The 14,487-nt window shown below is 41.2% G+C and overlaps 1 pseudogene; it reads left to right on the forward strand.

Annotated features, from left to right (window-relative positions):
- The first annotated feature begins 200 nt into the window (after positions 1-200).
- On the forward strand, positions 201-4,843 carry LOC137211452 (bolA-like protein 2 pseudogene; annotated as a pseudogene).
- The last annotated feature ends 9,644 nt before the right edge of the window (positions 4,844-14,487 follow it).

A 14,487-nucleotide genomic window follows, 5' to 3' on the forward strand; every position in this document is an offset into this window, starting at 1 on the left:
AAAAACATGAATATTATTCCATTTTCTTGGGCGTTCTTCAATGTCCTCCAATAAGACCTTATGATATTCTGCATATAGATCTTGCACATCTTTTGTTAAAAGTATTCCTAGTGTAGCAGGTTGCCAGTTGTCTCCAAAAATCCATCCATCTCTTCCTGGGCACACAGCCACCCAAAGAGATTCTACTCACCCCAGGAGTGATGGTGCAGCCTCCAGGTAGCGCCTACTGAAAGAATCACTGCTTTCCCTGGACTCAGCTTTTCCTCTCCTGTGCTGACCACGACACTGATGTGGAAGTGACCCAGTTCTGATGATTCAGATGAGTACAGGACTCTCGGGAATGACCTAGCAACAAAGTAAAAGGAACCCAGGTCTCTGGATGACCTGTTGAAGCAGAGCTGTCTGCCAGCCTAGACCAACCACACTAGAAACTTCTCTTTTATTTAAGCCATGCTATTCAGGGGTTCGTTATGTTATGCTATGTTTTTTACACAGTTAGATTCTGTTTAGTAATGTTTTACCTGGAATTTTTATATCTACGCTTAAGAGTGAGATTGAACCGCAATTTTCCTTATTCTTGTGTTCTTTCCTTGTTTTGATGCCCTAAAGTGCATTAGGAATATTTCCACCCTTTCAGTCCTCTGGAGGAATTTACATAAGATGAAATAATTTGTTTCTAGAAAATTTAATTGAACTCATCCGTAAAACCATCTGGATTTCATGTAGTTCTTGTTGGGAAGAATTTTTACTGTGAGTGATTTCATTTTAACACTTTCTTTATAAATAAGTAATGAGTGCTACCTCAATGCAGTTTTAATTTCCGTTTTATATTACTAATAGAGTTGCTCATCTTTCCATATGTCTATTAATTGTGGGTTTCCTATTTTGTGGGTTGCCAGTTTATTTCTTTTTCCCATTGGGATCATTTAGATTAATTCAGCTTCCCCTCCCAGTGTGGATGGAGTACCATTCTCCACCCCAATGATGTTGGGCTTGGCCATATGACTTGCTTTGGCCAATAGAACAATAGCAGACATGACACAAGCAAAAGGCTTTAATTATGCTTGCTCAGATTGGTGCATCTCTTGCACTAGTGCTGTCACCATGACAACTAGCCCTGGGTAATCACTGGCCTTAGAGTGATGAGCACACTTGGAACAGACCTGTACCCAAACTGCATCCTGGAGCCAAGCCCAGCAAACTTGGAGCCTGAAGAAGCAGAGTCACCCAGCTCAGTGCAATCTAAGTCAGCCAAACAGCAGACTTGTGTGAGAATAGATGCTGTTGTTAAAAGCCAGTGAGTTTTAAGGGGACTTGTTATGCAGTAATATTGTAATAATAGCTGACTAACACATCTATTATCTATCAGCGTGTTAGAGAATTTCTTATCATTTTTTGTAATCATTAGCTTATATAATTTTAATAGATAACTTAAATTAATATTCACATAATTTATATAATTATTAGTTTATTGCTGTAACTATCACCCCGCCCCCGCTAGAGTTTGTCTTGTATTTTGATGGTGTTTCTTAATCTTACACATAGGGAAATTTTACTCATTTTTAGTTAAGTTTGTACATTTTTTCCCCCTGTTGCTCTTCTATTCCTTTTGAACCTAAACAGTCTTTCCCAATTCTGAGATTTAATAAATAATCAATTCCATTTTCTGTTTTATAAAACTTTAAAAGTGTGTAATTCTCTAATCTATCTGGAATAAGAGAGGTGTATTAATCATTCCTAGACCCTCTTATTTTTTTTCCTGAGTTCAGTGTGATATATCTAGGACCCCTAAAAATTAATCCCAATTCTAATTGGAAAAATGTATAAATTGAAAACTCATTAAGATTATATAATAGTCACCCTTTTAGCTAACAGCTTTGTTTTTGCTTTAAATTTTTAATTAAATTGGCATACCAATTTAACTATCCCAATTACTTTGTGTTTAACCAAGCTGAAATTACACTTTCATTTGCTGTCCAATTCCTCTAGAGAATTCAAATTCACCACAATCTTTTAGTAACCCACAGCTCTGTTCCTTATTAACCAAAATAATTCAATCACTCACAAAATTTTTTACTATTTTTTCCTAGATAATCTTACAATCCTCTTATCTATACAAGTTGAAATTGAAGGAGGCATACTGCACTGTTAGAAGGACTAGAAAAACGCTGTGTGAATAGCATCACTGTATTGAAGGTATCCTGCTGTGAGTGAAGGTGTGTCCCTCGGTGGAGCCTTCCTGGATTCTGTAAGGGGAATTTGCTGCTGTTCTCCCTGTGGTCCCGTAGCACAGTATGTATGGGACTTGCATTGCAACGTACTTTTGTTTACATGTTTGTTCACCCCATTTGACTGTGAGTCCCCCATTGGCAGTTACTCATTTCTAGTTGTCTAGCACCCATCTTGGTACTTGGCTCATAGAAGATGCTCAGTACCTATTGCTTGATTGATCAACTGATTGGAAGGTTGCACTGGGTGATAGTAAAGTGATGGTGGGCAGCCTATTTGGGTAGCTTCCTTTCTCTTTCCTTTCTGTGAGACCACGACCAATATATAATTCATTTAAACTCTTATACCAGGTCATTCTTTTATATCTCCCACGCTAGGTAGTTATTGGAGTGCCCAAAGACCACAAAGGAGATAGGAAAGTGGGGATTAAAAACTTCTCCCCAGTTTCTATAGCTAAGTTATCCTAGCACATTGATATATTGGAAGGAGCACTGAACTAGGGGTAGGGAGACTTAGGGTCCAAGTCCAGCTCTTCCTCTTAATACCCAGCTTAGAACAGGTCACTTCATTCCCCGGGGCTGCAATTTTGCCATCTGCAAATTGAAATGTGCCACTGCATTGCACAATCTGTTAGGTCCTTAGGACTTTAGTTCTGTACAGAACTACTCAGGATGAGAGCCATTCATCAGGCAGCCACACTGCATAGTGGAAGGACATGGGGCTTTGGAGTCAGGTGGTTGGGGCATTGTATCCAGACTGTCAGTTACTAGATTAACAACCTTGGGCAAGATATTTAGCTTCACTGATGCTCAGTTTTCTGTGGGACGTATAATACCTCTCTTGCAAAGCTGCTGTGAAATTTAAATGAGATAAGGCAGATGAAGCCTGTGGCACTGCGCTTAGACTGCAGTAGAGTCTAGACAGGAACCTTAGTTGTGTTCGTCACACCCCTGTCCTTGCACACAGAGGAAGCTCATCTTTCACCTTTCACTGATGCTCACATACACTGCACACACACGTGCATGCACACACACACACACACACACACACACACACGGTGGAATAGTTAAAGACAGCAGAAGTCCAATTTTAATGACTTTTTTCCCATGGTTCTGGTACCATCATTGCCAAAAGGAGAGGCTATCTTACAGGCAGTGATTTAATGGTTAAATGTTAAATTCTTGATGTCTTACAAGCATTAAATAAATAGTCCCTAGGTAATTCCCCCTATGTCCAATAAAATGAAAAATCACCAGATATATGGAACTTGGAAACTGGAGTTATTAGGTTCTTTAAATCCTGGACACAGATACCATTAAACTGTGGGTCCCTTCCAATAACTTTTTAATTATAAAGAATATTTCATACACAGTAAGCAATATTACAAGATGGCGCAATAAAACAGTATTGCCAACAGTTCCAAATGTTATGTTTCTGCTGTACTTTACATCTTAGGTCTGGATACTAAGGTTTGTGATTGCTTGTTTTGAAACAAAACCCATCTACCTACAAGGCAATTCACTTTGGAATCGGTTACTGAAAGTTGCAGCAGGCTTCAAAGCCCAGAGGGAGAACGTTGATGATTCAACTATCCCCTCAAATTGGGTTTTGAAATTCGTGATTTGGGAGCACTCTCTTCACTGACTTTGAGGGAGCGCTAACACCTGGTCTGCCCAGCAGAGGGCAACAGGACCCGAGGAAAAGCAGCAAGAGTATCAGCAGGGTTTTAAACTCAGGCTCCCCAGGAGGGGCCACCCAAGGCCAGGGCCAAGGAGGATGACACTCCTCCCGGCCACAAGGAGCACCAGGGCCAGTGCAGAATGGAAAGATGGGTGCCTTGTCCAAAAGCACCTCAAGCCCACTCCCCGGACTGGTCTTGCCCGGAGACTGTGGGGACGCCCCCCTTCATTCACGCACAGCTCTTTAGATGTCACCTTCTCAAGGAGACCCTCCCCAGCTAAAACAGCATCCCCATCCCCCTCTAAGTGGGACCTGACCCTGTAACCAGCTTTATTTTTCCTCCAAGCACTTACCGCCAACACCTGATGTATTATATTAGTCTGCACTTACTAGAATGTCCACGGGAGCAGGAATTTTCTAGAGTTTTCGGTCCATGACTGTATCCCCAGCTTCTGGAACGGTGCCCAGAATGTGTAAACACTGGACTGTTGAAATGAGGATATGTCTTGACAACCACTGATGAGACAAAAGTAAAAACCAAAGAATATCAGTGCGGCAGGGGTCCGAGTTGCAGTTCGTCCCCGCTTGGGGCCACAGTGGAACTCAGCGCCCAGCACCTCCAGGGAGAAGCTGCACAGGCACCTGGAGATGGAGCACGTGGAAGTGGGGGACAGGACTCCCAACTGTTGCGCGTCCAGCCTCCGCGTCCTTGTGGTGTCGGCCAAGTTCAAGGGGAAGCCGCTGCTTCAGAGACACGGGCTTGTGAACACTTGCCCAGCAGAAGAGCTCCTGCACATCCATGCCTTAGAGCAGAAAACCCTGACCCCGGCGCAGTGGGCCCGTGAGCAGCAGAAATAAGGGACCCAGACCTGCACACCTATTCAATTATGGATCAGGGCCAAAAAAAAAAAGAGGAAAACAAAACACAACAAAAGAATAACCAGGGCAAGGCCTGCAGGGCATACCTGTCAGATCAGCAGATGGGATGGGAAAGACTATCCCTTTACCTGAATGCAGATTTGCTCTGAAAGCAGAACGCCGACTGTGCATAGAACCATCATATTTTCCCATCACCTAATCTGTGATACTTTTACAACGTCCTTGGGGAGTGACTGCTTCACTCCTTTTACAGGTGAAATAATAAAGCCCAGAGAAGTACAGAATCTTACACAAGATTCCAGAGTCACACAGCTCCCGTGGCAGAGGCAAATCAAGAAGACCAGAACTCAAGCAAGACTGACGTCTATCCTCCTGCTCTTTCTGAGGTCACGCTGTTCCAGACGTGGGGTCTGCAGTCTGACCTTTTCATTCTATCCCAGGGTCAGGAAGATAAACTTAGTTGCCCAGCGCCTTGGGAATTGATTCAGCTTGTTTGCAGAGACCAGTCAGCTTTGCCTTGGATTCAGTTCATTGTCAACGTATCAGTAATTCTTTTTTTAAAAAATAAATTTATTCATTTTTATTTATTATTTTTGGCTGTGTTGGGTCTTCGTTGCTGTGCGCGGGCTTCCTCTAGTTGCAGCGAGCAGGGGCTACTCTTCGTTGCGGTGTGTGGGCTTCTCATTGCGGTGGCTTCTCTTGTTGTGGAGCACGGGCTCCAGAGTGCGTGGGCTTCAGTAGATGCAGCAGGTGGGCTCAGTAGTTGTGGCCCGTGGGCTCTTGAGTGCAGGCTCAGTAGTTGTGGCTCACAGGCTTAGTTGCTCTGTGGCATGTGGGATCTTCCCAGACCAGGGCTCCAACCTGTGTCCCCTGCATTGGCAGGTGGATTCTTAACCACTGCGCCACCAGGGAAGCCCAATAATTCTTTATTAATAAGCCCAAGCATGTGACATTTCTGAGCAATTGCATATTGAATGTCAAGGGAAAAGGTAGGGAGTGCATTGTGTGTTGTGAAATATTGCAATAGACAGGCATTTACAAGTTACGTGATTCTAAGCATTGCTTCATAAGTGACCCTTGACCTCTGGCTCCTGTAGAGTTCATGATCTGGCCCTGAGCTGGCACTCACTCCAGACCACATACTGTAGTTAACTAGCCACAACTGTGTTGCACACGAGGCTTTCCTTTGTGGTGAACTTTAATATTCAGCTGGAGAAGAGACACTCTTATTCCTTTAATTGTGTTTTTCTAATTGAATTGCAAATTGTAATTGTTTCTTCCTCTTGAAAGATCTTAGGTTTCATCATTGAGTTCTATGCTCACATATCATCTTAACTATTTTTAAGACTTTGGCATGACTAAATAACCAAATAGACCTTGCCCCATAGATAACTTTTGGATAAATATAAAATTTCCTCTTTGACAATAATCTTCTCACAACGTGACTCTCTAACAGTGTCTGATGTATAATTATTACAAAAGGGACAAGAATAATACATCAGTGTAAATAGACAAGATGACATGTATTGTACCCATATCTATGAACCACTATATTTCTCCTTTCCTGATCTTTAAAATGGAAGAAGTTCCATTTGACTCTGCTCTACTTAAAGGAAGATTATGAAGATTAATTGAACACTCTTGGAAAAAACAAAAATATTACAGAATAAATTTCGGCAAGCAAAATTACCAATAATAAATTTTTTTATAACATAGCTATCTCATAACAGCTTGATAAAGATGATGAGATTTGTAGAGCACAGAATTTTAAAACTGGAGGAGATTCCAAAGGTTATCTGGCTCAAATTCATTTTACAGAGGAATAAACAAAAATGTGCAGAAATAGCAAATTTGAGACACTGTTTTAAAGCTTTCCTTTGATAGACTAAGATTATATAATAAGTTATGTTTAGAGAGGGAATGAAACTTCCTATTTAACTCTAGGCTACAGCACAATAGTGAGGCACTAGCCTCTCTTTGAGGCGCTCTGGACTATTTACAGCAGCTTCTTTATTCTTCATACATCAGGCTTCCCAGATCCTTCACGATCCTGATAAATTTTAAATTGTCAGTGTCCTTCTCAAAATGACTAAACTTAGATCCTCAATCCTATTCTCACCATTATAGGGAACTGTGGGGTTGGTTCCACCTTGAAACCCAGATGGATCTAATTAATGCAAACCAAAATCACGTCCATTTTTGGAACGCCCGCCTAAGCTAAAACCGCTACCTAGGCTTCTCCTATGAAACTGCTTTAAACTGGGGCACAGCTGTTCTTTTTGTCTGCTTGGGAGCCATCTCTCCTGCTTCTGCAACAGCACCCCACGTTTGCTTTGGGGAGTTACCACTCTAACCATCTGAGAGAATCTTGGAGGGACTGTCAATACAGATGGCCTGCCCTCCCCTGCCCAAGAGGTGGGTATGTGAGTCAAGCTAGACCAACCAGCTGCCCTCTCTCCAGGCAAAGATCTTGACTCAGAAGGAGCTACAAAGAAGCAGGGGCGGTGGGGGGGAAGGCAGTACCTGACTGGTTTGAGTGGGTGTGCTGAAAAGATACTGTCCGTCTGTCAGTCACTTCTAGTTTCCTAGATCCTCAAAGTTATTCTGGTTTGGGAGCTTCCAGATCTTGATTCTTCAGCCTTTCCTTCGATTCTATGAGTACCCCCTGCAACATTTGTTAAAACAAAGTCGGTTTCTGTTGCTATTAACCAAAATCTCTACCTGGTACACCTGGCCTCCAGGCTATTTTCCGGTTTGCTTCCTTGTGTGTTTTCTGCCCCTCATCCTCTTCTATCAGAGATGGAAGCTTGTCTGCCCTGTTCATTGCTGGATCTCCAGAACAGAGAATTATGTCCGTAACATGGGAAACTCTCAAGAAATATATGTTGGATAAGTGACTGATAGACAACTCCCTAAATAATCCAGTTGTCAAATCTGAGTACCTTGGGATGATAAACTGAAAAAAAAAAAAAGTTTTGTTGCTGTTGTTTTCGTTTTTGTTTTTAATTTTTTGGCTGAGTGGCACGTGGGATCTTATTTCTGCGACCAGGTGTTGAACCCGCACCCGCCGCAGTGGAAGTGTAGAGTCTTAACCACTGGACCGCTAGGGAATCCCCAAGGGTTTTTTTTCTTTTTTTAATAAAGGTCTATTACTTTATTAACCTGAGCTCATAAAGAAATGAGGAAAAATGTCTATAAGAGAGGACGTAAGACCTGATCCTCACTAACTCAATGCAAGTCCTGTTTTCTGCCAAATTAGCCTCAGAATTGAGCAGTTGGGCAAAGGGTGGCGAGGACCTTGTGACCAAGTGGATGGTTCAACTCCTTCTGCCTCGGGGGAATGGAGCCCCAGGGAAGGACTGCAGCTGCTGTGGCCACAATCACCCCCCTCCCCCATCCCCCAGCCCAGCAAGCCAGGGAGAAAAGCAAGCAGCTGAGTGGAAATGATCCATGGAGAAATGGCTCTGCATTTCTGCACTTGCTGTGTGATCCATGATAAATTTCAGGTGAGCCTAAGACTGGTCTTGGTTTAAAAAGAATGAGGAGAAGCAGCAAGAAAGGGAGGAGTTGTGCCAATAGGATTACTGTGGCCAGTGTTTGCTGCTGAAGATAATTAGGTGAATACTGAAGCCTTTGGCACAAGAGGATGCTCCCAGACTTGCCACCCCCAGGTAGGATATAAAGAAAATTCGAACTATTATTGCTTTGGAGGCCTTTAATAAACTATGGAGGGGATATGAAGTAAAGCCCTGTATTACAGAAGAAGTGTCAATTGGTTCTTACACCTCACAGGGGCCTTACCAGAGATGCTTCTTAATAATGGCTAATGTGAATGAGTGTCTGTTGCATGCCAGATGCTGACTGTGCTAAGTGATTTGCATGCATTTTCTTGTGTGATTGCACAGTATTCCGGGGTAGATACTGCTATAATCTCCCATTTACAGATCAGGAAAGTGAAGTTTAGAGAAGTTGACAATTTGCTCAAGGCCACACAAGCACTAAGATTTCAACTGGATAGCAAGGTATGCTAGTCTAGAGAGAGGGAAATGGAATAGGATAAAGGAGAGAGGCCAGGGAGATCCCTGTGTCTGCCCCCATTGTGGGTGTGAAAGAGAAATTTCAGGAAAAGATTAGGCAAGGAGAAAACCAGAGGGCAGCGTAACAGTATTCAGACAGCCGAGTTTTAATGGGGACCTGCGTGTGTCCTGAGCCCTCCCGGGGGCCCTGCTCAGTTCCCACCCCCCGCCCCCTCTGTGCTGTTCCTTCCAAACCATTCCTCGTCCACCCCCACCCAACGCCACCTGCAGTCCCTTTGTAGCAACTAATCCAACTGAGAGATTTGCAGGAGTGATTTCCACGGGTGTCTCACTAAAAAATAATGAGAAGTGGTTTTCTTACCCTCCTCTCAGAAAGCAATCGTGGCTTTGAGTCTTGGAAACTTGCATTTATTCTTGACCCAGAGAAGAAAGAACAGGTCTTTCAAGTGCCCTAAGGTTTGCGAAAGAGGGGGTGTGACCCCTCCAGCCCCAGGAAGAGTTGGATCCTCTAAAGAGCGGGTCTCAAAACACTGCCCCCTGGCATCCCCAAGACCATTTCAGTGGATAGAAGAGGTCAAAACTACTTTCAAAATAATATGATTTTATTTGCCTTTTTCCCTTTCATTCTCGCACCGGTGTACCTGGAGTTGTACCTAATGTGTGACATCACAACAGACTGGATGCAGAAGCAGATATGAGAATCCAGCTGTCTTCTATCAAGCCAGATATTAAAGTGATTTACAAAAATGTAGAACAAAACAACACAGTTCTTCTCATTAATTTTTTTGCATTGGAAAATGTCTAAAGCTGACCTTGAGGACAGTTGCATCTTGCCCTAACTTTTTTGCTACAGGAAGAAACAATACTTTGGAGACAAAACAAAACATTTACCTTCAGGAAAAGAATTCTTTTCATTCGTGTCTTCCTCCAAAACGTCATACAATTTATGACTAGGTTGCCCTGTTTGCGTTGCTGCCGTTTTGGTTTGCTTTGGTCACTTTTCCTCCCTTCTGAGCCTCCCCAGCCTTTTAATCCAGCTTACTCTGGGACACAATGAATCACTGAAACACAGGTGTCAGGCCACCCGAGAGCAGCCCTAGTCAACGATTGCCCCCAAAGCGTGACAACTTATTAATCAGTAGGGTTTATCAGTACATTTTATCTTCAAGAATCTAAAATATCACTGCCCGTCCATTTCATGGCTGGTGGAGACTCCCTGGTATCTGCTTATGCTCTTCAGATAAGAGCTGTTTATGGGCAGGGCCCCTAGCTAATGCAGCCCCACGAGCCGCCACAAGGCCTCGTGAAGCACCTGGCACACAGAGGCACTCAGGAAATGTGGAGTAAATATAGTTGGATTGGACTGCAAAACCCTTAGCCCTGCCAATCCAGGAATAACCAGAGGGACCTGATGACGTGTGACATATCGCCAAGTCAACCAAGCAACCCCAGCTGGTACCCCAATTTCTGCTGGCCCTCCTCATGGACCCCCAGTCAATGCCTTTGCCTATGGGAGCCCCACAACTGCCCTGCCCTACCTTCCTCCCTCCGACCAGACCGTGAGGAGATAGGAGGCCAGAGAGTGGATGGGAGTACCCAGAGAGGCCTCCACCAACATTGACATGGCTCGTCCTGGCCTATTTGTATCCAGACCTGAATAGTCCTGCAGTGATTGTCTATCACTTATAAATGTTAATGTGCACATAACCACTTTACCAAAAAAAAAAAAAATCAACTGAAATGTTTCTCATTCTGATCAATATTGAAACTTGAATTTTTAGAGTTATAATCAGTGAGTTATACTCTAAACTATTGAGTATGCTCATTTTTTATTGAATATAATCTATATACTTGTCACATTAATGGTTACGTAGAGTTTTTTTTATACTGATGTACTATTGTTTGCTTAACATTTGCTGTGCATTGGTTACTTGGGTCGCTCCAATTTTTCACTACCAGCAATTGTGCTATGATAAACATATTTGTGCAAATTGCCTTTTTTTGTGTCTTTTAGTATTCCTTAGACTCTATTTCCACAGGCTATACTCCTAGTAATTCTACCAAACATTTAAAGAAGAATTAACACCTAGCATCTCAAACTCTTGCAAAAAGTTGAAAAGGAGAGAACACTTCCTAACTAATTTTACAAGGCCAGCATTACCTTGATAATAAAATCAGATAAAGATACTATAGCAAAAGAAAACTACAGATTAATATCCCTGAAAAATATGCAAAAATCCTCAACAAAATACTAACAAGGCAACTTCAACAACACTTTTAAAAGATTATACACCATGATCAGGTGGGATTTATTCCTGGAATGCAAGGACAGTAAAATCAGTCACTGTAACGCATCACGTTAACAGGATGAAGGACGAAAACCACACAGTCATCTCAATTGATACAGAAAAAGCGTTTGACAAAATTCAATACCCTTTCATGATAAAAACACTCAACACACTAGAAAGAGAAAACTACCTCAACATAATAAAGGCCATATGTGAAAATCCCACAGGTAATGTCATACTCAATAGTGGAAAACTGAAAGCTTTCTCTCTAAGATCAGGAAGAAGACAAGGATGTCTACTCTTTCCACTTCATCTAAACTACAAAGGAAGAAGTAAACTCATCTCTGTTTGCATGACATGATCTTATTTGTAGGAAACCTTAAAGATTACACACATACATCCCTGTTGAAACTAATAAACACATTAAGCAAACTTGCAGGATACAAAATTGACATGCAAAAATTAGTTGCATTTCTATACACTTACAATTCTAAACACTTCTATATACTAATGAACAACTTGAAAATGAAATTAAGAAAAGAATCCTATTTACAATAGCATCAAAAAAAAAAAAGAAATATTTAGGAATAAATTTAACCAAGGAGGCAAAAGACTTGTACACTGAAAACAAAATACTGGAAGAAATTTTAAAAGACATAAATAAATGGAAAGACATCTCATGTTCATGGATTGGATGACTTAATATTGTTAAAACGTCTGTACTACCCAAAGCAATCTACAGATTCAGTGTAATCCCTATCAAAGTCAAAATCCTTATGAAGTGGCATTTTTTGCAGAAATAGGAAAAAACATCCTAAAATTCATATGGAATCTCAAAGAATCCCAAATAGGCAAAACAATCTTGAGAAAGAAAAACAAAGCTACAGGCCTTACATGTCCTGATTTCAAAACATATTACAAAACTACAGTAATCAAAATAGTATGGTACTGACATAAAGACAGACATATAGACCAACAGGATAGACTAGAAAGCCCAGAGATAAATCCTCAGATATATAATCTTTGACAATAGGAAAAGGATAGTCTCTTCAACAAATGGTGTTGGGGAAACTGGACAACCACACACACACACACACATACACACATACACAAAGTTGGATCCTTACATACACTATGAACAAAAATTAACTCAAAATTGATTAAAAAGCTAAATATAATGCCTGAAACTATAACACTCCTAGAGTAAAACATAGGGAAAAGCTTCATAACATTGGACTTGGCAAGGATTTCTTGGATATAAAACAAAGAGCAAAAATAGATACATGGGACTACATCAAACTTTAAAACTTCCATGTATTTTTTTAATTAAAAATATTAATTGAAGTACAGTTGACTTATAATGTTGTATTAGTTTCAGGTGTACAGTACAGTGATTCATATATATATATATATATATATACTCTTTTTCAAATTCTTTTCCATTCTAGGTTATTACAAGATATTGAATATAGTTCCCTGTGTAAAACTCCTCTGTGTTAAGGGAAACAATATGAAATATTCTGGTATTCAAATACCCAGGACTGAATAACAATAATTTGACAGTTAATCATTCTTTAAGTAAAATTGTTGTTCCGTGGGGGCGAGGGCAGGCAGTGGCTAGTTGAGCTCACATCTCAAACAACTGAATGAGCACTTTTCCTTATGCATGTAACCATCATACAGCAGAAGTACTTTAAGTGTACTTCCATTTCATAACAGAGAATATTGAAAAGACAGGTACTCAAGGGCTGACATTTAATAAACCTAATTTTTCTGCTTCCATAAGGACATTCTTATATTTTTTAAGATTTTTTTTTGATATGGACCATTTTTAAAGTCTTTATTGAATTTGTTACAATATTGCTTCTGTTTTATGTTTTGGTTTTTTGGCCGCAAGGCATGTGGGATCTTATCTCCCCCACCAGGGATTGAACGTGCACCCCCTGCATTGGAAGGCGAAGTCTTAACCACTGGACTTCCAGGGAAGTCCTTAAGGACATTCTTAAGTGAAACAGGGAGCACATGGTGGTGAGGAGCACAATGGCTACTGGTGTGGACTGGTACCACTGCTGCACTTCAGAGACTGAGCTGGTCAATCACTGCTGATCTACAATCGAATAACCACAGCCCTTTTTAGTTTACAAAGTCAAATTTTCTGTTATTCCCATTTAATGCTGACAATACCACTTATCATTATCTGCCATTTACAGACCAGAAACTGAGGGATAAGAGCTGAGAAACTTCCCCAAAGTCTTCAAGTTGTCAACTGGCAGTGCCAGCTCTTCTGACATCAAATCCCATGCACTAGGAAACACCACCTCTCACCACCACCCATCATTGACTTGACCCCCAGAGCCATACCTGGTACCAAGCCATGAAGTAAATGAGTCTGTCTCAGGGTCTCCTCACTTCTTTGTCCCTCTTTTTGACACTGTGGGTGCTCAACCATCCAGATGTCTACCCTGTCCCCACCCATCCTCATGCTCCTCTCCTGCAGCATTTTTGCGTCTGCCTCCCTCAAAACAGTATTAGTACCTGACATTTGTTCTTTGCATTTGAGTTTTATGAGGCATTTCCCCATGCATCATCTCCTTTGGATTTTGATCTTCAAACTACTTTGTGAAATAGTTTTTCATTCTCCCATTCTGCAAGGAAAATGAGGCTCTTTGAGGTGGGAATTTGCCCAAGTTCACATAGCTCACCTTTCTTGTGCCTCCTTTTCTTAAGATCTTTCCAACCTCTAACAGATTTATTTATAAGGAGGTTTACATGATGGATAGCTTCTTTACATGTTCCTTCCAAGAACTATTAGCTTTATGAAGTTTAAAAAAAAAAAAAAAAAACTTGTATCTATGAAATGACTCCCTAACCTTGAGACTCTTAAACGTCATCATCGTTTGTGCCTCTCCAGGAGAATGATTACATGTAGAACTGAAACTGGGCCATGGAGAAACAGAAATGATCATAGTTTTGCAAGTGAAGGTGTAATGGGTATACATTTTTGCAAATTGTAATAAATAAATATAACTATTTACATTTGGAAGTGATAGTATCATCCACTGTGTTCCTTTCATCTCACAGGACATCTCAACAAGGCATGCATCCTCCTCTGAAGCCACAAACCACAAGAATAATATAACAGATGTGTTCAGATTGGATACACACAAGAGTATTAGCAGAAATTAGTTGAATAGCATTTAATGATCGCGTTCTTTGAATAGCCACAGACCATTCTGTAGGATAACTAAATGCCCAATTAGAGTAAACCACAAAGAGTTAAAAGGAAAAAGCATCGGAGCCCAAACCTGGGAGGCCCTGCTTTGAAGTTCTTTTACAAGAGTATGGCAAGGGGAGGGAGTACTTTAAACTGAGGA

This window comes from Pseudorca crassidens, chromosome 18 (genome assembly GCF_039906515.1).
Source record: "Pseudorca crassidens isolate mPseCra1 chromosome 18, mPseCra1.hap1, whole genome shotgun sequence".
Classification (NCBI taxonomy): Eukaryota; Metazoa; Chordata; class Mammalia; order Artiodactyla; family Delphinidae; genus Pseudorca; species Pseudorca crassidens.